We start from the raw sequence: 27,055 nt of genomic DNA, 5'->3' as shown, positions 1-27,055 counted from the left end.
CAACACCAATGAAACAAAGCAGGCCTACAAGAAAGAACAAGTCAAGAACCGAGCAGAAAAATGGAAAAATAAGCCACTGCATTGTCAATATTTGCACAATATAACTGGAAAATCAGACATCACCGAGACCTGGCAATGGCTTAAGAATGGCAACTTGATGAAAAAAACTGAGGGTTTAATACTGGCTGCACAAGAACAGGCACTAAGAACAAATGCAATAAGAGCAAAAGTCAAAAAATCAACAACAAACAGCAAGTGCCGCCTTTGTAAAGAAGCAGATGAAACCGTGGACCACCTAATCAGCTGTTGCAAAAAGATCGCACAGAGTGACTACAAACAAAGGCATGACAAGGTAGCTGGGATGATACACTGGAACATCTGCAAAAAATATAAGCTACCTATAGCCAAAGATTGGTGGAACCATAAAATGGAAAAAGTTGTAGAAAATGAAGATGCAAAAATATGGGACTTCCGACTACAGACAGACAAACATCTGCCACACAATACACCCAGATATAAGTGTAGTCGAGAAGAAAGAAAAACAAGTCAAAATAATCGACATAGCAATACCAGGGGATAGCAGAATAGAAGACAAAGAAATAGAAAAAATAACAAAATACAAAGATCTACAAACTGAAATTGAAAGGCTGTGGCAGAAGAAGACCAAAATAATCCCAGTGGTAATTGGCACCATAGGTGCAATTCCAAAACAACTTGAAGAGCACCTCAACACCATAGGGGCCACAGAAATCACCACCAGCCAATTACAAAAAGCAACATTACTGGGAACAGCTTATATTCTGTGACAATATCTATAATAACAACAAGAACAATATTGATAACAATATTCTGACATCCCAGGTCCTTAGAAAGGACTCGATGTCTGGATAAAACATACCAGTCAATAACACCTGCCTGACTGTGTAAACAGGAAATAATAAAAAATTATGTAAATATATTAATGACTGTTATGGCCTGCTGGATTGGCAATACTTCTGAAGCTAGGGCCTTAATAAGAGAAAAGGATTCTACAACTGTGATTCCTTATAATATCAAAGGGTCTATATAACCTCAAAAATCATATGTGGCCATATTGGTGCAAGGGCAGAGGGCGGGAATCAAAGCTAATAACTTGGGTGGGGGGCAACTATAATATCACAAACTAGGCAGAAAACATTCAAGTTTCTCTAGGTCAATTTTGTAGGCTGGATATTAAAACAAAAAGAGACAAAATTGGGCATAATGGAAGATCCCCAACATCTGTGTTTTGTAACAGTCTAAAAACAGAGTGCAGAATGTTTTGTTCAGATGTAATCGGCAAGACAGATTTCAGTTTGCAGTGAGGGTTGCTAGGGATGAAGAAACTATAAATCTGTATCACACACCAACAAAGAGATGACTGGCTCCCTCAGATGTGATGGCTCTGCTGATCATTTATTACGAGGCCGAAGAACATTGCAACTGATTTGAGGCACATCATTTTTGCATTTCCCCAACAGAGAACGAAAATGGTTTGGTGTGAAAATATATGGTTAGATTAACATCCTGTTAAAACCAGTGAGGACTTATACACATATAACTGGGCAGCTATGACCACACTTTTTTTTCAATAGTGATTTTTTAAAAAGGTGAACAGCTTGTTCCTTTAGAAGTTATTTTTAGCTCTTAAGTTTTTTGAGGGGTGGGTTGGTTCACTCTGGTTGGTTTGGAAGGGATTAATCCACTCAATGCAAGTCTAATGGGGAAAACTAATAAGCAATCAAGGTATAATTCTTTTAAAAAGTAAAGGATCAGAAACCATTAGGATGGGCTCAGTAACTTTCTAGACCCACCCTGAATATGTGAAGAGAGATGGGGATGAGGAGAAAGATATCTACTGAAAAAGCAGCTGACGCTGAGAAAGGTGTTTTATTCATAGATAGGAAATTAAGTGTTCTTGTAATCCAGTTCTTTTCAGTGATTGACACTGCAGCCTTTAGCAGATCGCTCAGTCTCTCTGATCTTTTAAGTGGAACTAAAACTGAAGGTTTGAATCCCCGCAGATGGGTTTTCTAGAATATAGGATAGAGTATGGGATATGGTATAGGAAACACCTATATTGGGCAGCAGCAATAGAGGAAGATCCTGAAAGGCATCATTTCATACTGCGCAAGAGATGGCAATGGTAAACCCCTCCTGTATTCTACCAAAGAAAACCACATGGCGCCAGGAGTCAACACGGACTTGACAGCACAACTTTACCTTTACCTTACTGACTGTGGGGGGTCGGGACCCAAGAGATGGTTTAGATCTGCCTGTTCTGGATGAGGTTACACTCCCCCTGAAAGATCAGGTACATAGCTTGGGAGTGCTCCTAGACCCAAAGCTCTCCCTGGCTTCTCAGGTAGAGGCAGTGGCCGGGAGTGCTTTTTATCAGCTTCGGCTGATACGTCAGCTACGTCCATTTCTAGAGGTGAATGACCTTAAAACAGTGGTGCATATGATGGTAACCTCCAGGCTTGACTACTGTAATGCATTCTACGTGGGCTGCCTTTGTACATAGTCTGGAAACTACAATTGGTACAGAAAGTGGCAGAAAGATTGGTCTCGGGGACAACATGAAGGGACCACATAACATTGGTCTTAAAAGAATTGCACTAGCTGCCGATATGCTTCCAGGTGAAATACAAAGTGCTGGTTATTACCTATAAAGCCCTTAATGGCATGGGTCCAGGCTATTCAAGAGAGCACCTCCTTTGTCATAAATCCTGCTGCCTGTTACGATATTCTGGAGAGGTCCAGTTACAGTTGCCACCAGCTCGTTTGGTGGTGACCCAGGACCAGGCTTTCTCTGTGGCTGCTCCAGGGCTTTGGAATATGCTCCCTGCTGAAATAAGAGCTTCTTCTACTTCGCTTGTTTTCAGAAAGACCCTCAAGACTTTCCTGTTCTCACAAACCATTAATTAGAATTAATTTTAATAATTGTAATTCTTTCAATAACTGTTCCATACTATTGTTTTTATTGTGTCTCATGTATTTTAATCTGTGTTGACTTTTAAATATTATTTATATTTTGTACACCATCTAAATAAATAAATATTTAAAAACAGACCTTGAGGCTATTTACACGATGGGAGAAAATCGGGCTAGCAGAGGCTAGCCCAATTTTCTCCTATCATGAGAACCACCAGGCTCGGCTGCGGGCCTGGTGGTTCTTCAGCGGGTAACCCGCTAAACTTTTTTTAATTGTGTGTTGCCGCAGCATGACTCTGTGCTGTGGCAACTCATGAGTAGACCCCCAACTGGGAGGCTTAAAAGCAGCCTCCCAGCTCGGGGGTCTCTCCAGCATGCCCTGTGCACTCACTTTCAGGGCCGCACGGCCCCCGATCCTCCCAGCCCCCTCCTGCTCTGTAACTGAGCCGGCAGTTATGTGGGCAGCTGCTTCGGCTGCCTGGAGCAGACTGCCTGCTCGTGTGCGGAGAGAGCGGGCTAAGCCCACTCTCCCCGCTAACCCTCCCCAGGCGGCTCCCACTGATAGGGGGAACTGCCTCAATATGTAAGTGATTTATGTATGAGCTCTTATAATAAGCATTATTGTCTTGTAAACCACCCAGAGAACTTGCATTTTGAGTGGTATAAAAATGTGTTAGTTTAAATAAATAAAATAAAATAAAATAAAATAAGCACAAAATTAAAAAGCCACTAACTCTTGTGAGGAGAGCCGTATTGGTGTAGAGAAAGATTTTCTCATATTTTTTGCTATATAAACTACTTTGGGACTTTTTTGTTTAAAATTGGTGTGTGTGTGTGTGTGTGTACATATATAGACTAATAGTCCAATCAGGCCAGTTTAAAACCAGCAAACATAGTTAAAAACTAGCAAACAATTAATCCGGGATGTTCCACTCCTCCCCCTTCCCTTGCACACATCTATGATCCATTCTGGGTGCAGGGAACCATTTTCTTCAATGTTTTGCTACATATACAATATAATACAATTTTGAAAACTTTAGGGGGCTTCTTATAATAACGGGGGGGGGGAACCCACCACAGCCCAGATTAAAATCAGCAAACAATTGAACTGGCATTTGAGCAACTCACAAACCCTCACACCACATGGTGAACCAAAAGGCAAAAACAAAAGGGGATAATCTCCCCAACTCATGAGGAGCCCAGCTCCTGCCTTCCATCTTGCTTTCTCCAACTCCATTCAAGTTCTGAGTGGAAGGATCACATGGCCTCAAACAGAGGAGGAAAGCCAATCGCCTTGTTAACTCTTTCTCTTCCTTGGGACAAACAGATGGGAGAAGGAAAGGGAGAGGATGAGAGGATATGGAAGCAATCTCACAGGAAGTTTACAGTAAATAAAGGAAGGAGGAGGAACAGAAAAGGTGGGTGAAGACTTTACCCCCACTTCTCCTTTCTTCATATCTTCGAAGCTAACTTTATTTGAACCATGCCTCCTTTCCCTCTTTTGATCACTCCTCTCTCCTATTGGTTGAGCAGCTGCTCTATGCATCCTGGCTGAATCCTGGGGCGGGGGCGGGGCACTGTCCCAGCCCAACCTGGCAGTCCTAAATACCTAGGTGTTGTCACTTCTTAAACCAGGAGTGCACACTACAGTTTTCCTGGATAAGCATTTCTCCTTGGTGATTGGCCCAGACTATGAAAAGGCTGAGGTGATCATAGCTGCTCTGCCATGATCACCTGAGACTAGGAAGCCTTCAAATGCTCCAAAGGTTCTCTTTCTTAAAAGAATGTAGCCCCTTATAGATTACAATTGGGACATCACACTTGCTTTTGGTGCAGGGGTCTAATATTTAACTTTTTCCATGGTTTGGCTTCTTCTCAGGTAGTTAATTATTATGAATGGTTTTCTTGTCTGGCATTTCATACCTGCCAACATGTCCCTATTTCCCCATTCACTTGAATGGGAAAATAGAGAAATGTTCACAGGTATGGCATTTTAGCAGTGGGAGAGTTGGGTCTTCCTTCCTTCTTTGTGCCCCTTTGACTGGTCTATTCAACCTGCTTTGCCCACAGAGCCATTTACTCTGTTGAAAGAAGCTCTGGCAGAAAAACAGAGCACTCAAATCCCCTAATCTTTGCAGGGCTAAAGATTCTCCATTCAGCTGTAAGTAATGCCACTGTGTATGCAGATCCCACCTGCTACTATTAATTTGTAACCTATGTCTTGGCATCACTTGGCGTTAACTTCTGGCATCACGCCATTGCCTTATCTAAGAGCAAATGGTCACAACAGGGATATAATAATAACTACTAGCTTAATCTGCACAGAGCATCTGTGCGCTAGTACTTGATTGCTTCCCTCACCCCCTTCCACAGCCCTGCTCACCTCAGGGATCTCTCGACCCTCACTTGAGCTGCACTCCTGCTCCTCCTCCTCCTCCATCCCTCTCACCCCTCTTGGTCACAGCTGCAGCGTTGCTGGCACCTATTGGCCAAGCTTCAGCCCCCTATCCCCAGAGACCTCACCACCCTCACCTGAGCCCCGCTTCTGCTCCTTCCCACAGGAGCAGCAGCAGTTGACCAGGCCCTTCCTCGCTGCCGCCACCTCCGTGGCTGCTTGTTCCCCTCAGGCCGCTGACAGGCCCGGGCCTGTCCCTTGTCTGCCTGCCTCCCTCTGCTAATGGCCTCGGTAGCCCCAAACAGCTGCAGTGGTTGACTGGGCCCTTCCTTGCTGCCAATAGGCACCGCCAAGGCCACTCGTTCACCTCAGGCTTGGGCCCATCCCTCACCCTATACTTTTATGTATATAGATTAGTCCTCTACAATCAAGAACATCTTCCAACCACACTAGTTACATTCCAACTGACCTTAACCATCACAGGCTCTCTTCCCTGTCTGCATATGGAATACTCACTGCCCAATCACCATGGTGCTTCTGCTCTCACAGGCTCCTCCTCGCTATCTGCATATGGAATCTCCACTGCCCAGTCACCACAGGGCTTCTGCTCGTGAACTCTCGTGAGATCTGCCACACACGGGATTAGCCACGGGTATGCCTTAGAGAATTTTATATATATATATATATGTATATATATATATATCCAACACTGAGCTCTGTTTGCATTTTAGCAATGGAATCAGCTAGGGTAGGAGAAACAAAAGGGAAGGTTGAGGAGTGCAAATCTCCTGGTTGTTTTGTTAAACAGTTTGACATACCTTGCTGTGAAAATGTTACAAAAGACAAATAATACTGAGGTAAATGTGGGTGGCACATAATTGTAAATCAACCAGAAAATATTTCCACAATCCACCCTCCAGAACGATAACCATTGCCCACCAGAGTATGATTCTATTAACAGTGGCTGACATCCAGAGCAGCCTACTAGCAGCATGCCATGAGGCTGTATTCATGCAATGGAGAGTTCCCCACCACCACAGTATCAGGAGCACAGCCAGGGGAAAGCAAATTCTGAAAGCTTGCTCTAGCTTTCTAAGTGCCCTGGGTCACCCTGAGGTTCCCCCCTGCTGCTTGTGCGCCCCCAGGGCAACTAGGAAAGCTCTTTGCTGCGCCCCCAGGGCAACTAGGAAAGCTCTTTGCTGTGTGGGCGTGTCTTCCTGTCACATGATCAGTAGGCTGTGCTCTGGATGTCAGTCAGTGTTTGTAAGGCCTGAATAGACAGTTGTGAGAGTCACACCACAGTAACTGCTTCCAGGAGTATTATGGGGATGTGTGGGAAAGCAAGCAATCATGTAGGTAGAGCCAGTAAAATTTATTTATTTTATTTATTTATTTAACTTGTATACCGCCCACTCTTTCGTCTCTGGGCGGTTAACAACAATTAAAAACAATTAAAACAAATATAAAAGGTTAAAACCTTTTCCATACTTTTTCCTTTCCATACTTGTTGGTCTAGTATGTGACTGCTTCCCTTCCATTGTTATCATATAAAGGCATACACCCTGCTGCAGATCCATATTCAGACTTGGAAAAGAATATTTGCCAAATTCTGGGTAGAATAATTCTCTAAAATATTATCTTCAATAATAATTAATGCATTGGTGAATATTCTTTTCCAGATGAGGCTCCCTAGACAAATATCACCTCACATAGTAAAACAGTTCCTGAACTGCAAGACAGGGATTATGTGACTGAATATTCCTCATTTAAAAATTTTCTGAGTATAGAAAACTAGATGCAAGGTTTAAGCATTTTTGTCTTTTCCAGGCATGCTTGTTCCCAATATATGTGTATGCATTATTTGTTTTCCTGAAGGAGCAATCAATTGTGCAATCCCCTACATTCAATATGAAGTGGTATAGTCCAGGAACTGTTTTATCTCATAAGCAGTCATTCATCTTAACAGTTTTGATGGAAGGTGGTATTCTCTGGGCTTAGCCTATGTTAACTACTGCACAGCTAAACTGGCAACAGGATGCATTCCTAATTCAGTACAACCTTTCAGGACAGGTGGTTCAGCTTTAAAGGTAAAGTTGTGTCCTCACAACATAGCCCCAAATTCTTGAAAGTGATTTCACTCTTTGCAAAGGGGTAGACAGTGCAAAAATGAAAATTAAAAATTTCTGCCACATGCACATCAGAAATACATAACTTTGTAGTAGTCAGTCCTCTCTCTCTCTCTCTCTCCTTGCATCAAAATAAGAATTGGCTTCCCTAAGCTGTGCTTAAAATGACAGCACAAGGGAACTGAGGGCCTGGCCAAAGGGGAGGGTGCAGCACTTTCCCATCTGCCTACAGCAGAGCACTTGATCTAAAGGCCATGCACTTGGGTGCGCACAGACATGCAACTGCCATATTCCTTGGATACAGTCTTCATATGCTCAGTGTGAATAGACAGAATTATCCCTTTCTGCAACTTGGCTGTGAGTTCTCTGCTGTGAGATGTGGCAATGTGGCTGCTTGCTTAAACGGTTATTTTAAAGGATTGTGGAAATTCATGGAGGAAGGGGAGGCTGTCATGGCTATTAGTCACAATCACTGATAGCAAAATGGAACCCACATATCCAGAGGCAGTCTAGCACTGAGTTCCAGTTACTGGGAGGGGGAGAGACACATAACAAGGAGGGGCTGCTGCCTTCACACTTTGCTTGTGGATTCCCACTGAGGCACCTCTGTCCATGGATGGGAGGTGGGCGGAGATGTTGGAGTAGACTGACAGTTTTGCTCTGATCCACCAAGGCTGTTCTTATGTTCTTTTCCCCCCCGCTTTTAAATTTTTTATTAGTTTTTACAATATCTTAACAATCTCATTACATCCAATTAAACAAATGTTGACTTCCCGCTCACCAATCTGTGCGAATCACTAATTATACAATTCAACCATTGCTATAGTAATTCAAAACATATATCCTATACCTTACAAACTCGATTTTACTCTACTCAACCTGCTATTATTACTAAATTTCAAACCCTGCTGAATAATCGATATTAGAAAAATAGTTCTTTAAGTATAGTAAGAATGGTTTCCAATCTTCTTTAAAACATTCCAGGTTTTCATCCCTTATCAGTACTGTAAGTTTTGCCATCTCAGCATATTCTGAAGTTTTTATCAGCCAATCTTCTTTTGAGGGCATTTCATTGTTCTTCCATTTCTGCGCATATACTATTCTAGCCGCCATGGTTGCATACATAAAGATTGTTAAATTCCTTCTGGAAAACTCTCCTTGCATTATTCCCAGCAGGAAGGATTCTGGTTTCTTAGGAAATGTCATTTTAAAAATTTAAGGCTGTTCTTATGTTCTGTTGTACCTGAGACGGATAATTGAGCAGCTGAGGTGCAGAAGGGGTGGGGGCTCTCTGCCACAGCTTCTGTTTCTGTTTACACTGTGAGGGTAGTTACTGGGGTTCAAGATCACCTTGGCCTATGCCTTGGCTCTCATGAGGCACCATCAAAACTCCAGACCTTACTACATTTCAGAGGTTTTGAAACAGAGGCTGGTCAGTCATCTGTCAGAGATGCTGTAGCAGTTTCTTGCACTGGGCAGGGGTTGGACTAGAAGGCCTCCAAGGTGGCTTCCAACTCTAAAACTATGTGATTCTGAGTGGGTTTCATTGGTCTGAGTGGAGAATGTGCAAGTTACTCTTAGAGGCTATTCCCACGAGCACCCAAAAGCGGGCTAAGGGAGCCCAGCCTGCTTTTGGGTGATCATGTGCTGCAATGGGAGACACGTGGCTCCTGGCAGCTAACCCCCATAAACCACCCTCCCCTTAAATGAGGTTAATGGAGCTATCACTCCGTTAAACTTGTTTTTGTGCTTGTGTGTCGCCGTGGCATGCAGCGACACACAAGTAGACCCCAGGGGTCTACTCCTGGGTTTGCGGGTCTCTCCAGGATGCCCCACACACTTGTGAGGCAACCTGGACCTTCCACGGGGTGTCCTGGAACTTCTGGGGGCCACGTGGCCCCCGATCCCCACAGCTCCCACCGGCTCCATGATGGAGCTGGCAACCATGTGGGCAGCCGATCTGGCTGCCCAGCTACAAGCAGCTGTTTCTCTGCAGGGAGAGCAGGCTAAGCCCACTCTCCCCGCAGAACCCCATCAGGCACTTCACACGGGTCGTGTGAAGCACCTCTTAGACTGAGAGCTAGTATAGTGATTAAATGTTCAAGGTGGATAGTCCAGATTCAGCTCTCAGTTCAGCCATGGGTAGCCATAGAAAAGCCATATCTCTAAGCACAAATTCTGACTTTGCTTTTGTCACTATGTTTATGGTGAATGCTACACATACATGGCCAAGTAGCCACTTCTCCTTTTTGAGAAGGTAAGTAACCACACGAATCCTTTCTGTAGGATGAGAAAACTATCCTTGACTCCTTGTAACAGAAACTGCCAAATTACTGCATCTGCCTTAAGGTGGGGGCGTGACCATGGAGGCATAGCTGAGAGATGGCCGTGGCAATGGGACATGGCTGCCGGGGTGGGCGTGGCTATGTTGGCTGTCATGGAGAGTGTCTGCACTTCTAAATTTGCAACTACACCATTAGCAACACCACACTGATATATTTATTTAGAGGCACACCCACATGTTTTGGATAGAAGCTATGCACAGTGATGACATTAACTGACAATTGAAATTAGATTCTCACTGCGTCTAAACTTGAGCCAGACAAGCGATTTAAAATGCATACAGGATGACAACCACTCCTGTTGCTTTCTCCAACAGCTCAGATGGAAGGAAGGATCACAAACAAAGATAAATAGAGTGGGTAGGAGGCCAACTAACCTAACACAAAATTAATGGAGTGTTGGCTTTCATGGGAGAATTGTGTGAAATGTTGCTACCATACTTTCAATTTCCATATCAGAAGTGCTACTTTATTAATCTTCCTGTAATTGTTTTTTTCTAGAGATATTTCAGCCTGGGGGAGGGGGAAGAATAAGAGACTTGTAATATTATGGGCATAATTGATTTGTGGTCTAAAGAGCTCAGACAGACTCAGTTTGTCTATTCTAATCTCTTTGTGAGGCAAGTGAATCCCAAATACATAAATAGCAGCTTGCAATGCAGTTGCAATATGCCATCCTAAACACTAGCTTGTGGCTTTGAAGGAGATCTGCCATGGAAGAATTTGGCCCAAGTTGGTAGGCCTATGAATGCCAATAGTGAGAGATGATCTTTAAGTTCAGGTAGGAGGTTCAAGCCAGATCAATGGGTCTTTGAGGGATGTGAACAGGAAGAGTGTGAAGAACTCTTAGCAGAAAGATATACAGCTGTGATGTGTAGAAAATAGGATTGCCAGTCTACAGCAGAACAGATGAAGCTCACACAGGGGACACTACGACCTCAAAAGCCTGGCTGAAGGGAGTTGTTAACTTTCCCCAGCTGGAGGAGGGAGTGGAATCGCAGCACCAGCAGGAGCGGGGAGTGAGCAGGAGAGGACGGACAAGGCTGACAGCTTGAACCAGCATTTGATTCACTGGTATGCTTATCTATCAGATCAGTGGCAAAGCTGGGAAGAAGATACAATTAGTGCCCTTTTCATTTTAAGTCAGTCTTTTATTAACCTCAGCTGAATGGACTTTCACAAGTAAAGTTTCCGTTTGTAAAATGTTGCTTCATTCTATAGGTCCTTGATTTGAACAATCAAAGGATCATACAATGGTTTTCTACCAGAAGTTGCCACTGCTGCATTTTATTTGTGTCAAAAGTGCTGACAGAGTGGAGTTTAACTCCTGAAAGCTAGCAGAAATAATTTGGCCTTTCAACACAGGCATCACTTTTAAATATCCTTCCCTTTCTGTAGTTGACGTCTTCTTTTTTCTTAAATTCTTCCTTTTTTATTTTATTGGTATTTCAGTTCTATGAGAAACTTCATAAGCCCTTAAACATCCAACACAGCCACGTCAGCTACATAAAAAAAGATGCTTCCTGCTTGCCCTTTATTGAAAGGGAAAGTAGAAAATAGATATTTTAAGTTCAAATGTGTTGAGGGGGAGGGGGTTTGATGTGGGTAAGAGATTTTGACATCAATCTAATCTTTTAATTTGATAAGTGTATGGAAGGTCAAATGCTTGTGCACACAGATGTGTGCACACAGATGTGCGTGCACACACACACACACACACTTAGGCTGTTCTCACGACTAGCCTAAACCAGCCTGGGGCAGCCCAGCCCAGAATCCTATTGTGTTGGATTCTTTTCAGTTGGTGCAGCCTGAGGATATGGACAAGATCCTAGGAAGTGTGTGGGCGACATTGTGCGCTCTTGACCCTTGCCCTTCATGGCTAATAAAAGCTGCCAGGGAGGGTACAGGCAAGATGGTTGGATGTGATTATTAATGCTTCATTAAGGGAGGGCAGGATGTCATCATGCCTCAAGGGGGCAATGGTAAGACCATTATTTAAAAAGCCCTCCCTTGATCCCTCAAACCCGGACAACTATAGACCTGTCTTTAACTATCCCTTTTTGGGCAAGGTGATAGAGCATGTGGAGGTGTTCTGGCTGCAGAGGGTCTTGGATGATTTGGCTTCTGGATATGGGACTGAGACTGCCTTGGTCGCTCTAGTGGATGACCTATGCTGGGAACTAGACAGGGGGAGTGTGTCCCTGTTGGTTCTGCTGGACCTCTCAGTGGCATTCAATACCATCAACCATGGTATCCTTCTGGACTGCCTCTGAAGTATGAGAATCAGAGGTACTGCTTTGGAGTGGCTTCGGTCCTTTCTTGAGAAGAGGGTCCAGAAGGTGGTACTGGGGAATTATTGCTCGGCTTCATGGCCATTGGCCTATGGGGTCCTGCAGAGTTCAGTTTTGTCCCCCATGCTGTTTAACATCTACATGAAACTGCTGGGAGAGGTCATCCGGGGACTTGGACTGAGTTGTCAGCAATATACAGATGATACTCATCTCTCTCACTCCTTGTCACCTGATCCTAGGGAGGCGGTGGATGTCCTGAATCGGGGGCTGGAGGCTGTGATGGATTGGATGTGGGATAATAAACTGAAATTGTATCCGGACAAGACAGAGGTACTGTTGGTTAGTAGGAGAGCCAATCAGGATGAGGAGATTCTACCAGTTCTGGATGGGGTTGCATTCCCTTTGAAGGAGCAAGTACGCAGCTTGCTGGACCTGGCTCTGCTTTTGGAAGCTCAGGTGGAGGCGGTGGCCAGGAGTGCCTTTGCACAGCTCTGCAAACAGCCTCTGTGATTCCTATCTTGGTATGGGTTCACACAATCATGCTAATATTGATGTGGTGAGCTGCTTCCCCTGAGCCCCATGGTGCCTGGAGTTTGCTGCTCATCCAATTATCCTTACCTCTGATCTAAACCCCACCAACCTGTTCTCCCCTCCCAACTATTGTTACTATAATAATCATAATAATATTTTTGAAAAGACAGGGGGCAGGGAATGAAACAGAAGGAAATGTTGGATGACCTCACATTTTCACTTCATTCCCCACCCGCTGCCTTGTAGGGAGTGGATGAGTGGGAGGAGGTAGAGTGATGTGGTGGTGGATAGGGGATGCTACCTGTGGCACTAGTGGATTGGTTGATGAGGCAGGCAGCAAGAAGTGATGGTCTGGCAAAGGCAGGGGAAAAAGCCACCTGAGGTGGCCAGGCCACTTCACCATACCTCATTAGCAGACCAGTCATGGTTTCAAGGGAACCATGCATTGTGATAAAGTTCCCAGGTGTTCACATGCTGCTACTCAGACTGATGGAGCTGGCTGCAGAGGGCCGGATTAAGCTAGTGCAGGGCCTGTAGCATATGTTATAAAGGGGCCCTAAATTTTAAAAATGCACATATATATTAAAACATAGTAAAGTAATTCACTGAGTTGTGAATCCCCAGAGTAAATCTTGCTCTGATATTAACAGCAGATAGTTTTTCCTTGGATTGGCTTTTTAAAAAGCTACTATTTTAATATGCAAACAGTGGATAAGGCTATTAGCACCTTTCAGGGTACCGGGTGAGGGGGCAGTGGGACATGGGCATCACCATCTCATCCAGCATCGTAAGGAAAGCGAGCGTGACAAGAAATTTCCAAGAGCTGGGGCGGATCCAGCAGGAAATTACAGGGGGTGCAACAATAATTCCCCCCCATAAAAGATCACCCCCCCATATAAAAATATTGGGGCTTGGATTTTATCTCTCTCTTGCAAATGCACTATGCCAGGGGGTGTGGGCCAGATTAGATTCTGATGCACCTCTGGGGAGCCACACATAGCCTTGCATCCACCTCACGCCACCATCTGTCTTCCTTCTCCTCTCTGCTCTTTCTCTCACTCCTTTTCTTCCACACACACACTCACACCCCTAGCCCTGCCACTTAAATTAGCTGAATTCACTACTTTTTACACTAAAATACACTCAGGGAAAGATTGGTTTATTGGGGGGGGGCATTTTTAGAAGAAATTCTGAACATACCTGCCAATACCTGATTTTGCATGGACAATCCTGCCACCCTTCCCTCTTCTCTCCCTTACAGAGGTGTTGCGAGGTACTTAAAAGATCCAGGGCTTGGGTCCACAGCCTCCCCACATTTTGATAATTAAACCCTTCCATGCTCCCTTAAAGATATCCAACACTCTCCTCCCCACTAGTTTGCTTCACCCTAAAAATTAATCTCCTTTTTCTCCTGCCATCAGATTTTTCCTGTAATCAATATGCACATGGTTGAGAGTGTTAAGACTACGAGTGGGGGACTTGGGTTCCCCATTTGGTCATGAAACTCACTGTGAGACTTTAGCTAAGACTCTCTCTCTCTTGCCTCCAAACCTGCCTCACAGGATTGTTGTGAGGATAAAAATGGGGAAGAAGATCATGTACACTACCTCTTTGGAGGAAGAACAGGATGTGTGTCGATACATAGATAGATTTTTAGCCGTATGCACTCCAATCCTAAGCATGTAACTTAGAAGCAAATTCAAATAGCTTTTTTTACACCTATCACAGCAGCAAGCAATCCAGTTTTATCTCTTCTATTGACTACATTTCATTTAAGCAAAAGTCATATGCAGCTATAGTGTTTGTCTATATACTACAGAATATATACAGTGTATAATGTGTATCTATACAGTACAGAAAGAAAAGCCACCAATTTGATTTCAAATAGGAAAGCAGAATGTCACATATGGAGTTACCCCAATTTCTTAGACTTTAAGGACAACCAATCATTTTCATGGGCAAGGGAGTTTTTAAAATGAGTTTCTTGTGATCTGATTTGCAAAGTCTTTTTTTTTTTTTTTTGAAGCAAGTATACAAAAATAGACTTTTGGTGGGGGAGCATGTTACAAACACACACCAAAACAAAACAGCAATGATTCAAAGGGGAAACATGTTGAGAGAGAACCATTTTCTCATATATTTCTATTTAAGCCATTTTGAGAACTCTGTTGCTAAAAAAGCAGCATATAAATATTTTTAATAAGGTGGGGTAGGGGGGAAAAAGAAACACACAGAGACCAGATTAGAGCTATAAACAGCCATTTTGTCAGAGCATCTCTCCCCCCCCCCCCGTGATTATTTTTAAAGCTTTTAATACTTTTGTACTGACTAATTTCCTCACAAGAAGGTATACTGTTGGGATGGAGAGGGTTTTTCTTACAAATTTGTACTAGAACAGTTTTGGCACACTTTGAAAATGATTTAGAAGAAGAAGAAGAAGAAGAAGCTTAAAACGTACTTTCTCTCACACACACGGGGGGGACTTCTCACATGTGTATACACAGATGATGGGGGGGGAGAGAAACACTTGACCAAGGGGAACAAATCACACACAAACAGAACAAAAAAGGGTTGATTTAAACAAAATGTTTTACTTTCCTTCTTCGAGCAAGACCAGCAGTGTCCTGGGCTCTGCAGTTACATACCAATTCCAAGCGGGGAGGAGCACAAGACTCCAGCAGAACTGATAAGTCTGGGAGAGGGCAGGACAGAATGAATGAAGCTACAAGGGCTGGGTAACTGGTGAGCACTAAGACCACAATGGCTCTTTTCCCACCTAGGGTGGATTGCTGAAGCAGAGAGGAGGGGAGATCTCCAGAATCCAGACATGAGAGGAGATTATAGGAATAGGAGAAAAGCTTGCAATGCCAACATTTAGTGTTGGGCCCTTGAAAGTGCGGGGCCCATAGCAAATGCTACCTTTGCTAATAGGTTAATCTGGCATAGCTGCTGCAACAAGAGGATGGCTAACTTCCACAGGTGAGTTCCCTTGCACAGCTGCCTTGGGTTTCAGCCAGTGAAATAGCTGGGGAATGTTTGTAGACAGCAGCCTTCTTCATACGATAGTCTGAATCTAAGTTTAATGTGGGTTACCAACATTGAAGTGATTGTGGGAACCCATGCCAAAGTAGGAATCTTAGGCCATAAACCACTTTGGCATGGGTTCAAATATTCACTTCAATGTTGGTAACGCACATTAAACTTAGATTCAAACATTGTGTGAACAAGCCTAACATCTCACTCTCCCCCCGTTTCTTTAATCAAGTATAAAAACTGCTTCATTTTCACAGCTTTCACTTTACCTGCCATTGAAATGTCTACATACAAACTGAACTCCTCTTCCAGTATCCTATTCTTAGGCTAAGTTCTGGACTTGCAGATTTAATGTCCCTAGTGGCTTCAGGGCCTCCATAGATCATCCTCCTTTGTTTTGCTGCATTGCTTCCCTGCCCTGCTAGTTGTCTGCTATCTCACAGTTTGTTCTCGTGCTGCTGTTTAGAATTCAGTTACCGTTACCACCATGTTTCAAGTTGGTTATCTTGCTCAAACTATGAAACAGACTCTCTGCTTTTTTAACAAACTGTATAATTTGTTTAATGTAATTGGTTTACAGACCTTTCTCAGTCTGCAGCCTTCCTCCTCTCAAGCCAAGAAAGAAGTGAAAGTTGCCCTTAGCTTGTTTCAGCTGTATTTAGTGGTTCTTTTTATATTGCTATAGAGAACTGCAGTAAACCTTACTTTGTTAGAAGGTCTCCATGCACTAAGGCAGTGGTGGCAGCAGCACCAATGTCGCCACTTGTACAGAGGGGGATGCCTAGAGCAGCCCAAGGGATATTCCTGGATCATGGTAAAGCTTGCCATGACTGCTCTGAGTCTTCCAGCATTCCAAGAGAGCTTCAATATTTGTGCTCATCAGCATGCAGGAGACCTCCAGATATGGAAGATGGGCATAGTGTGGCCAGGCCATGCTTCATCCACCTTTCCTGTAATTCTGGAATGGGCTTGGAACAATTTCCCCTGCCTTTTATTTATTTATTTGGTTGATTTCTATACCGCCCTTCCAAAAACGGCACAGGAAAGTTTACACAGAGAAAAAGCAAACAAATATGATGGCTCCCTGTCCCCAAAGGGCTCACACTCTAGAAAGAAACATAAGATAGACACCAGCAACAGTCACTGGAGGTACTGTGCTGGGGGTGGATAGGGCCAGTTACTCTCCCCCTGCTCAATAAAGAGAATCACCATGTTAAGAGGTGCCTCTTTGCCAAGTTAGCAGGGGTTGCAGGGTTTTAAAATTTCTTCCTAGTGTGTTTGGTTTTGCGGGCTGTGTGGTAGATCTAGGGATACCCTTTATTTTCTTTTTTAGCTCTGTTTTTGCTCTCATGGCAGTTTTTGATGGTGGTTGGATTTGATATAATACTGCCCTGGTTTGGCTTTTAAAATTCTGGATGAAACATTCTTGCTCTTATTGTGAAAGCTGCCTTGAGCTTTCCTCGGAAGTGGAAAGGTGGGATATAAATATTCATAAATAAATCATTAATAACCTGCTGGAAAAGGCAGGCCCTGTGCCTATTGTGGAAATACCAATTTCCCAAGCCAAAGTTGCGGTTCCAGCCTGGGTTTTGTTTGAGATAGAAATCCAATCCATCTCTTGACTTGAGCACATGAGAATGGCTTAAAATATCAGCTAGTGCTCAAGAGATGTGAAGTATCTTGACTTGGAATCTGTGGGAGCTTATTAGAGCTGCTCTGGAGGGGGGGCACAAATAATGATATAGAGAATTAGCAACATTATTTTTCAACCCCCAAAAAAGGTTCTCAAAGCTGTTTACATAGCAAATAAAATCAAAAGAGAGTTCTCTGTCCCAAAGGAGTCCCAGTCTAAAAAGAGACTAAAAAGAGAAGGGAGTCACTAGCAAACAGCTACTGGCGACACACTGTGCCGGATTCAATAGGGACAGTTGCTTTCTCCCTGCACAGTATAAGAGAACCATCACTTTGACAGGTGCCTCTTTGCCCAGACAGCAGGGTACAAAAAGGTCTGCATAACAACCAATCCTTGGAACTATTGCAATGATCCAGGTCCTTGCATATCTCATATGATCTGCAGATGCAAAACTTTTTAAAAACTTCAACAGTATTTCCATATTTCAGCCTTTTGGTTGTATTACATATGCGCATACATCTAGCAGTGCAAATGTAGTAGCATGTCAAGTTGGCATGTCTGAGTAAAAATAAAAATGTAGATTGAGGGCATACCAATTGCAAGTTAGGAGACCGTGTTTGTAAAGTGAAATCTATTTATGCAGTAGTGTGTAACAAATTTTCAACTGGGAAGGCCAAATCAGTATTTTTCAATCCAACTATGCGTTCTATGTCCCAAACCGCCCAGAAACGAAAGTTTGGGGCAGTGTACAAATTTGATAAATAAATAAATAAGTGGATGGATGGATGGATAGATAGATAGATAGATAGATAGATAGATAAAAAAATGGAGAAGGGGTTGGGGGTGGGGCAAATGTGCTGTCTCCTAGACAAGAGAAAACCTTGGATGTTCATTTCAAGCTGAACAGCGATTTGTGTGCATTTTCTAGAGTGTTAAGAGGCAAGTGCAGTATGAAAATGCTTAAAACTATTAGAGACAATAAAAAAGCCACTGATGTGGAAAGCGGCAGCAGCAGAAAATTGAATATGTCATGGATTGTAATGAAATGAAGTTCAAACAGTCACTTTGGGTAATAGAATGCCAGAAATATATGTAAGACCCAGAAAACATACTGCCAGAAAACATAACATACTGATTATGTATGGGTATACGAGGGCGGCAGTGGGGTAAGGTTTGAAGGGGGGGGGAGTGACCAAAAGATTGATTTCAGGTCGATACTTTCCAAACTAGAGAGTTTTATATGATTAATTCAAGGATTATCATCTGGAATTCAGAAATGTTTTAGTATAGAATGCCACAAATAAAATATTGTACAATTGTAATGCCGAATACTCTTGCATAGAAATAAATCTTCACTGAAATCAGTGAGGCTTGCTTCAAAGCAAACAGATGCAGAATTGGGACATAAGAAGAAGCACTTTAATTCCCTGGTCTGTTGTTCTTCTCGCTTTCTTTTACTTTTCCGATTGCTTACAAGTCACCAGTTAGGATGACTGTCACCCTACCATTTTGTAGACTGGTGAGCAATGCTCCAAAAACACAACAATGAGGGAAGTGGATAGGTTGGAAGGTGAGTGAGAGGAAGGGAGGGAGGAAAGAGAGAATTTTTCTCTGGTTCTGATTTTTATATCTCCCTTTCTCCTACCAGCATAACCACTTAGCTGGCTGTTGCTCTGCCTGCAGCAACGACAGTGAAAAGAAGGAGAAGAATATTTATGCCACTTTTTGCATACACTACTAAAGAGTTTTTAAAGCAGTTATTGTGAAAGCTGAAACAGGAGAAGGAATGAGAAGATAACAACAACAAATATTTATATTTATCTTATTATATAAGATGGTTTCCCCCCTGTGCTGGAGCTCATCAGTAGTGGGATTAGGCACTGAGCATGCTTGAGACAGGCTGGAAATTAATGAGGCTAGTTCCTGCCACCGGAAGGCGCCAATCCCCATTTCCGGTCCTGTCTGCTCGAGGCTTGCAGGGCTGTGAAAGAGCTCTCCTCAGAGATTGATTATTTCCAGGGTAGTTTCTTCTTTCTGTTTGCTTTGTCTCACTTGCCTACCCGACCGACCTTAGATTGTGCAAGGGTGGGAAGGGATCTGCCTTAGCCTTATGATTTTGGTTTTTTAAAAGAATTCTAAACTACTTTTTTTTGTTATCAATTCAACTGATTGGCTCTTGATTTCCTTTTTATTCTTTGGTTGATTTACTGCATCCTTACAGCTCCTAATGGACCATGCCCACATGGAAGAGCTTTTATGGGGATCCCTCTCAGAGGGTCCCCAGCAGCCGCAAACTATGGAGCAGGCTCAGAGTGCCCCTCCATGGGCCAGATTAGAGTCTCCCGTGCAGTTCATTGCCTTTCCCGCTCCAGCAGTGGCAACCTTGGCAGAGGCTGCCTTGCTCCCTCAAAAAGCTTCTAAGAAAATGAGGCACTGTAATGAGCAGCCCGACCTAAAGCCGAAGAAGCGGAAAAAGTCTTCAGCTTCAGTGCACCTCAGTGAGCACCTATTGATTAAGGCAGTCTGTAAAAAGACCAAGCCATGGGAGAAGGATGTGGTGAAGGAGTGGAGGTGTTGGCTGCATGCATGGGCACTTGGGCTCTGGAAGTAAAGACTCTGAGGAGGAAGAATGGTTAGCCCATTTTCTATATCTAGTCTTGAGTCTCCTGGGCACAAAATGTCCTCTCTCATGTAGAGGAATTGCATGTCTCCCTGGACTAGAGATACATCAGAAATTCTACAGGGGTGCCGGTCACTATCAATGGAGACAACACTATAGTCTCCTCTAGATCGCAAGGCTCCAGAGCATTTAACTCCACTATCAAGCAAAATAAAAGACAATTGCTCCATTCTCATAAGGGGCAGGCTCCTTGAGTTCTCTCTCACCTGGATATCCACCACCCAGGATTGGTGGCTTCCAGGTGGTTAAAATGAGGAGTTAGATCTTGGGGCTATGCTCAGGTAAAGAATCTTCCCCTTTAAGTAGCATGACTTCAGGAGTTTGTTAGGCAATGTAGTACAGATGTGATGTTATCCAAGGGTATACATTTGCAGGAAGATAGAGAAATGTGACAGGCTCATATTAGTAAGATAACAGCAAGTGCTCTGTTGACTTTGGTAGTCCAAGATGTAAGTAGTGGCATGTTTTTCAATATTATTTTTGGCCAAGTACTGTGTTTGTAAAACTGAGCTTCTACTTTAAATTTTATAGATTGTTTCCTGTTTTTGAAGAAAGGTTTTTTTAACAGGATTACATTGGATAAGATATAAGTGGACAAGGATTACAGTTTTCACAACAGGTTGTTTTAATATTATTGTGCTTTAAGACTTGTATGTTATGATGGTATATTTTAACACTTCTCATGTTATGTGTCCTAGTTTGCCCTTGAAGAAGTCTTTGGCCAAAATGCATTGGGCTCAAATAAGTAGTTTACATCACGGTGGGACTTTTGTCTCTTCATTTGCAACTGTATTTGGTGCTTCTCATTTTTCTTCACCTGTTTATATACCAATACCAGAAGCCTCCAAGCCAAGATGGAATGCTTGGTTGCTAGTGAAAACATAGATATAGTGGGCATAACAGAAACCTGGGGGAATGGTGTGAACCAGTGGGACACTATTATTCCTGGATACAAACTCTACAGAAAGGGCAGGGAGGGGCAGATTGGGGGTGGAGTAGCACTGTATATTAAAGAAGGGGTCGAATCTAACAAGCTAGAAAACCTAGGAGGACAAGAGTCAGAGAGAGCGGGAGAGAGAGAGAGAGAGAGAGAGAGAGAGAGAGAGAGAGAGAGAGAGAGAGAGAGTCGTCAAGTCAGTGTCAACTCTTAGTGATCACATATATAGAGTCTCTTCAGAATGATCTGTCTTCAACTTGGCCTTTAAGGTCTCTCAGGGGTGCATTCATTGTTGTCGTAATTGAGTCTATCCACCTTGCTGCTGGTCATCCTGTTCTCTTTCCTTCAACTTTTCCAAGCATTATGGACTTCTCAAGGGAGGTGGATCTTTGCATAATATGTCCAAAGTATGTTAGTTTGAGCCTATGTCTTGAGTGAAAGTTCTGGATTGATTTGTTCTATGAACCATTTGTTTGTTTTCCTGGCTGTCCACGGTATCCTCAAAAGTCTTCCTCAGCACCAAAGTTCAAAAGTGTCAATGCTTTTTCTGTCTTGCTTCTTCAAAGTCCAGCTTTCACATCCATAGAGTGTCATTGGAAAAACCATTTTCCAAATGAATCTTATCTTTGTATGTATAAACACGTCACAGCATCTAAATATCCTTTCCAAGGCCATTGCAACCCTACCAAGCGCTAGTCTGCAGCATATTTCTTGACTGCTGGATCCTTTACTGTTGGCGGTTGATCCTAAAAGGCAAAAGCTATCCACCACTTCAGTGTCTTCATTATCGATTCTGAGGCTGGTTTGTCATTGTCATTAGTTTAGTCTTCTTGACATTTAGTTGTAGTCCAATTTTTTTCACTGTGCTCCTTGACTTTCATTACTAGAGCTTGCAGATCATCCGCATTCCCAGCTATCAGAGTGGTGTCATCAGCGTAGCGCAAGTTATTGATGTTTCTTCCTCCAACTTTAAAACCATGCTCATCTTCTTTCAATCCAGCTTCTCTCAGTATATGTTTGCAATATAAATTGAATAAAGAAGGAGAAAGTATACAGCCTTGTCTTACTCCTTTGCCAATATGGAACCAGTCTGTTTCGCCATGTTCCGTCTGGACTGTGGCTTCTTGTCCTGTGTATAGGTTTCTCATGAGAAAAATGAGATGTTCTGGGATGCCCATTTTCCTAAGGATATTTCACAAATTGACATGGTCAATGCAATCAAAGTCTTTTCTGTAGTAAATAAGCACATATTGACCTCTTTTTGGTATTCTTTGGATTTCTCAATTAACCAGAGTGAATCAGCAATTGTGTATCTTGCTCCTTAGAGGTGTGCATGGAACCAGATGGTTCAGTTCGAGTGCAAACTGCACTCAAACCTGATTGGACCAGTTCTGTTCAGCCCCACTTTGAACCACCACCACCCCCAGTCTGGTTCAGTCCGAGATGGGGGTTGTGAATATATATATGTGTGTACATATATATATATGTGTGTGTGTGTGTGTGTGTGTGTATATATATATATATATATATATATATATATATATATATATATATATATACATATACATATACACACACACCAAAACAATTTATTTACCTCTAGCCCCTTTGGGAGGCTTTCTAAAGGCTGGGGGGTGGGTTGTCTGTGAAGATTCCCCCTCCCCCCACCAGCCTTGGTAATCACCGCCGTGGCCCGTTCTACCATACTTGCTGGCCAGTTTGGGTCTCCATAAGTAGGCGTGGTGGCCATTTTGCCTGCCACTGCACATGTGCAAATGGCCTCTGTGAGGCCTGGCATGGCCCAGGGCCGCACAGAGGCCATCTGCACATGCACAGTGGCCACTTTTTTAAAATTTAAAAATGGCTTCCGTGCATGCGCAAATAGCCTCTGCAAGGCCCTGGGCCATGCCAGGCCTCACAGAGGCCATTTGCAGATGAGCGGCAGCAGGCAAAATGCCCAGCATGCCTACTTATGGAAGCCTGAATGGGCCAGAAAGTACGGTAAAATGGGCCGCGGCAGTGATTACTGAGGCCAGTGGGGGAAGGGAGAACCTTCATGGACACCCCACCCCATGGCCTTTAGGAAGCCCCTCAAAGGGGCTAGAGGTAAATAATTTTTTTTAATTTTTTTTTTTAATCTGCGCTTGCGGGGGGGGGGGGGTCGGTTTGACCCTGAACCATCAAACCCCCAAACCAAACCCCTAAACCAGTCTGCACATCCTATTGTTCCTCGGTCTTTTCTGAAACCACCTTGAACATCCAGCATTTCCCTTTCCACATAGGGCTCTAATCTGCACTGGATGATCCTGAGCATTATTTTGCTAGCATGTGAAATTAAGGATATTGTGAAATGGTTTGTGCAATCTGTTAAGTCTCCTTTCTTTGGTATGGGTATGTAGACTGACCTCTTCCCATCTGTTGGCCACTGTGTTGTTCTCTAAATTTGCTGGCATAGTTTGGTTAGAGCCTTGACTGATTCTTCTTCTTTTGCTTGCCATATTTCTGTAGCTATGCCATCAATTCCTGTAGCCTTCTGACTTGGTAATGACCAGAATGCTGATCTAACTTCATCTTCCTGTACTAGAGGTTCTTGCAAGTAGGGAATATCTTCTAGAGTATCTTGGATGTTGACATCCCTGCTGTACAGATTTTCAGTATACTCCTTCCATTTCTGTTTGATCTTCTCTGAATCAGTTACTATGTGTCCTTTGGCATCCCTTAACATACCAGTTAGAGGTTGGCACCTCCATCAGTGTTCAGAGATTTTTTTGAAAACTTGCCTTGTTTTTCCGTGTCTATTTCCATCTTCAAGGTCTTTACAGATGTCACTGTAGTACTGCTCCTTGTCTCTTCTAACAGCTTTCTGAAATTCCCTATTAAATTCCTTCCTGAGGTCTTTATCTTTCTTGACTTTGGTCTCTCTCCTCTTCTGGGGAATTTCCAAAGTCTGTTCTGACATCCATTTTGCTTTCTTCTGCTTTGGCAGTCTGTCTGTTTGCTTTTCTTCTGTCTTTGGCAGTCTCTTTTCACATTCGTCTTTAACAACTGCTTTGGTTTCATTCCACAGTTCTTCTGGTTTCCTATCAATGAGGTTCAGAACTTCAAAGCAGTTCCTGATGTTCTCCTTGGAAATCAAGATCATATTGTGGAAGCTGGATAGCTTTATTTTTCCGCTCTAACTTGACTTGGAACTTGCATATGAGCAGTTCATGATTTGTTCCACAATTGGCCCCCAGCTGCTTCACCTGCCACCCACCCTCCTTCTCAGGGAAGCAATGGTTGCCGGTGCTCTCGGGATGCGTGGCTGGAACTCTTGCATGTGTTTTCCCCTCTGTCAGCCTATTGCCTCCTTTCTGCCACATCCCCCCACATTATCCATCCTCCTTCTCAGGCTGGTGGGGCTTCACCCACCAGCCCTCCTCCTCCCGCCACCCATCCTCCTCGTCAGGGCAGTGGAGCTTTGCCTGCGGCCCGTCATCCTTCTCAGGGCGGTGGGGCTTCACCTGCTGGTCATCCTCCTCCCACTGCCCATCCTCCTTCTCAGGCCAGCAGGTCTTTGCCTGCTGGCTGTCCTCCTCCCACCGCCCGTCTTCCTCCTCAGGGCGGTGGGGCTTCCCCTGCCGCCCACCCTCCTTCTCAGGGCAGCAATGGCCAGTGCTCTCGGGATGCATGGCTGGAACTCTTGCATGTGTTTCCCCCTCTGTCAGCCTATTGCCTCCTTTCTGCCACATCCCCACACATCACGTCTATGAGAATTAATTATATAGATATTAGTCAGTCACTGACCACATTGTACCCAAGTACTGTCATTGCTATATCCTTCCTGACTATGAAAGCAGCACGGTTCCTTCTTTGTTTCTTGTGTCCTGAGTAGGAAAACAATATGATTTAGAGTTATTATGGGTGACAATATGAGGACTGAAAGGAAATATGTTACTAGTGACATGCTACGCCCTCTGGATCAAAATGCTGAGAATGACCTGGAGTTAAAATAAAATAAAAGAGAGACAGAGCCGTAATAATGGGTGACTTCAATTACATTGACGGGTCAAATTCATGTGCAGATATTGATAGAGAGGCCACATTTCTAGACATGCTAGTTGGTTGCAGAACCAACTAGAGATAAGATGACCTTGGACTTAATTCTGAGTAGTGTCCAGGACCTGGTGTGAGATGTCAGAGTTGTAGAACCATTGGGGAACAGCAACCATATAGTGTGATCCAATTCAGCTTATATATGAGTGGAACATTGCCAAGGAAGTCCAACAGTGTTGGACTTCAGAAGAGGAAACTACTAAAAAACGAGAAGAAAAAAGGAAGCTGAAAGGGAAAGTCATGAAGGTCAAAACTCTCCAGAAAGCATGGAACCTGTTTAAAATCACAATAATAGAGGCTCAGTTGGCATGTATAGCAAGAAGGAGAAAAGGTACTACCAAGTTCAGGAGCATGGCTAACAAATTGTCAAGAAAGCTAAAATAAGGGAAGACTATTTCCTTCAGAAAATGGAAATTCTGCCCAAATGAAGAGAACATAAAGGAACAAAAACTCTGGCAAAAGAAATGCAAGGACACAATAAGAGATGAAAAAAGAGAGTTTGAGGAGCATATCGCTAGAAGTGTCAAAGGGATTAACAAAAACTTATTTAAATATATCAGAAGCAGAAAACCTGCCAATGAACAGTTGAACCCTTAGTTGATGAGGGTGTGAAAGGGATTATTAAGAAAGATAAGAAGATTGCAGAAAAGCTGAATTAGTTCTTTGCATCTGTCTTCACGTTCACAGCTGAGGATACTGACCATATACCCAGTTCCGGAACTGAGTTTCTCAGGCTTGGAGGCTGAAGAACTGGGCCAGTTTGAGGTGACGAGAGGATTTTTAGTTTTTCAACTGTCTTGAAATACTAAAAATTAACAAATCACCAGGGCCAGATGGCATCCACCCAAGAGTTCTGAAGGAACTCAAATGTGAAATTGTTGATCTCCTAGCAAAAATATGTAACTTGTCTCTACATTTAGATTCTTTATGAGAGTACTGGAAAGTAGCTAATGTAATCCCGATTTTCAAAAAGGGATCAAGTGGGAATTCGGGAAACTACAGGCCGGTCAGTTTAACTTCTGTGCCGGGTAAATTGATGGAAAGCATACTTAAGGACAACATTGTTAAACAAAACAGGCCTTGTTGAAGGAGAACCAGCATGGCTTCTGCAAGGGGAAGTCTTGCCTCACTAACCTTTTGCAGTTCTTTGAGAATATCAACAAGCATGTGGATAAAGGGGATCCGGTTGACATAGTATGCTTGGACTTCCAAAAAGGCTTCTGACAAAGTTCCCCACCAAAGGCTCTTGAGTAAACTTAGTCATGAGATAAGGGGGGAGGCTCAATTGTGGATTGCTAACTGGCTGAAAGACAGGAAACTTAGGGTAGGAATAAATGGACAGTTTTCACAATGCAGGTGTCCTGCTTTGCCTACCAATGCCCTCATGAGAGTGCTGCAAAGCCTGCTGAATGATTCCCTTCTGGGACTGGCTGTGCCTCAGAAGTGGTGGGAAGGGGATTAACTTTCACCCTTGTTGTCCTCCTCCACCTGTCAATGGGAAAGGCAGTCTTGCTCCTCCCTGGGAGCCTTTTAGACCTGACAGCCTCTGTCCTAATTGACCTCTTCCTCCTGGGCTGCCTGACCCTTAAATAAAGCCCTGCAATCAGGGCAGTCATGTTTTCTTCCCCCTGGCTCCTCCCTCTTTGGCCAGGCTGTCATCCTGGGTACCCTATCCCTGGTCTCTGGGAGGGCCTTCCTCTTAAACCCCTCTCCATTGCTGACATTATTACAGGGGGCCATGGCAAGGGGGCTGGGACTCCTCTTTCTTTGTCACCACCAGGCAACAGCCTGCTGGGCACCTTCTGCTTTTCTTTGCTCTCCCTGCGGCTGGGGAAAGATCCAAACTGGCTGCTGTCAAGGCTGGAGATTGCTAGGCACCCTCTTTCCTGTGGTCAGCTCACTCCGCTGGGCAACAGCAGGGGAACCCGACAGTAGGGAAATAAGAAGTTGGGTCCCCTATGGATCTGTACTAGGGCCTGTGCTCTTTAACATGTTCATAAATGATCTAGAAGTTGGGGTAACCAGCCAATTGGCCAGAAT

The 27,055-nt window shown here is 43.6% G+C and overlaps 1 protein-coding gene across 9 annotated transcripts in view; it reads left to right on the top strand.

Annotated features, from left to right (window-relative positions):
- Positions 1 to 27,055, top strand: part of GABRG3 (gamma-aminobutyric acid type A receptor subunit gamma3) — a 578,435-nt gene that overhangs the window by 141,059 nt on the left and 410,321 nt on the right. The window contains exon 1 of one of the 9 annotated variants that reach the window (XM_053304393.1): positions 20,377 to 20,432. The exons of the other annotated variants lie outside the window; for them this stretch is intronic. The gene's annotated coding sequence lies outside the window, so the exon portion shown is untranslated. Of the gene's footprint in view, positions 1 to 20,376; positions 20,433 to 27,055 lie in introns of those variants that run through there. 9 annotated transcript variants of the gene reach the window in all.

The sequence above is a fragment of the Hemicordylus capensis genome, chromosome 3 (assembly GCF_027244095.1).
Source record: "Hemicordylus capensis ecotype Gifberg chromosome 3, rHemCap1.1.pri, whole genome shotgun sequence".
Classification (NCBI taxonomy): Eukaryota; Metazoa; Chordata; class Lepidosauria; order Squamata; family Cordylidae; genus Hemicordylus; species Hemicordylus capensis.
Note: the sequence above shows the minus strand (reverse complement) of the source record. Positions and strands in the feature narration are given on the sequence as shown.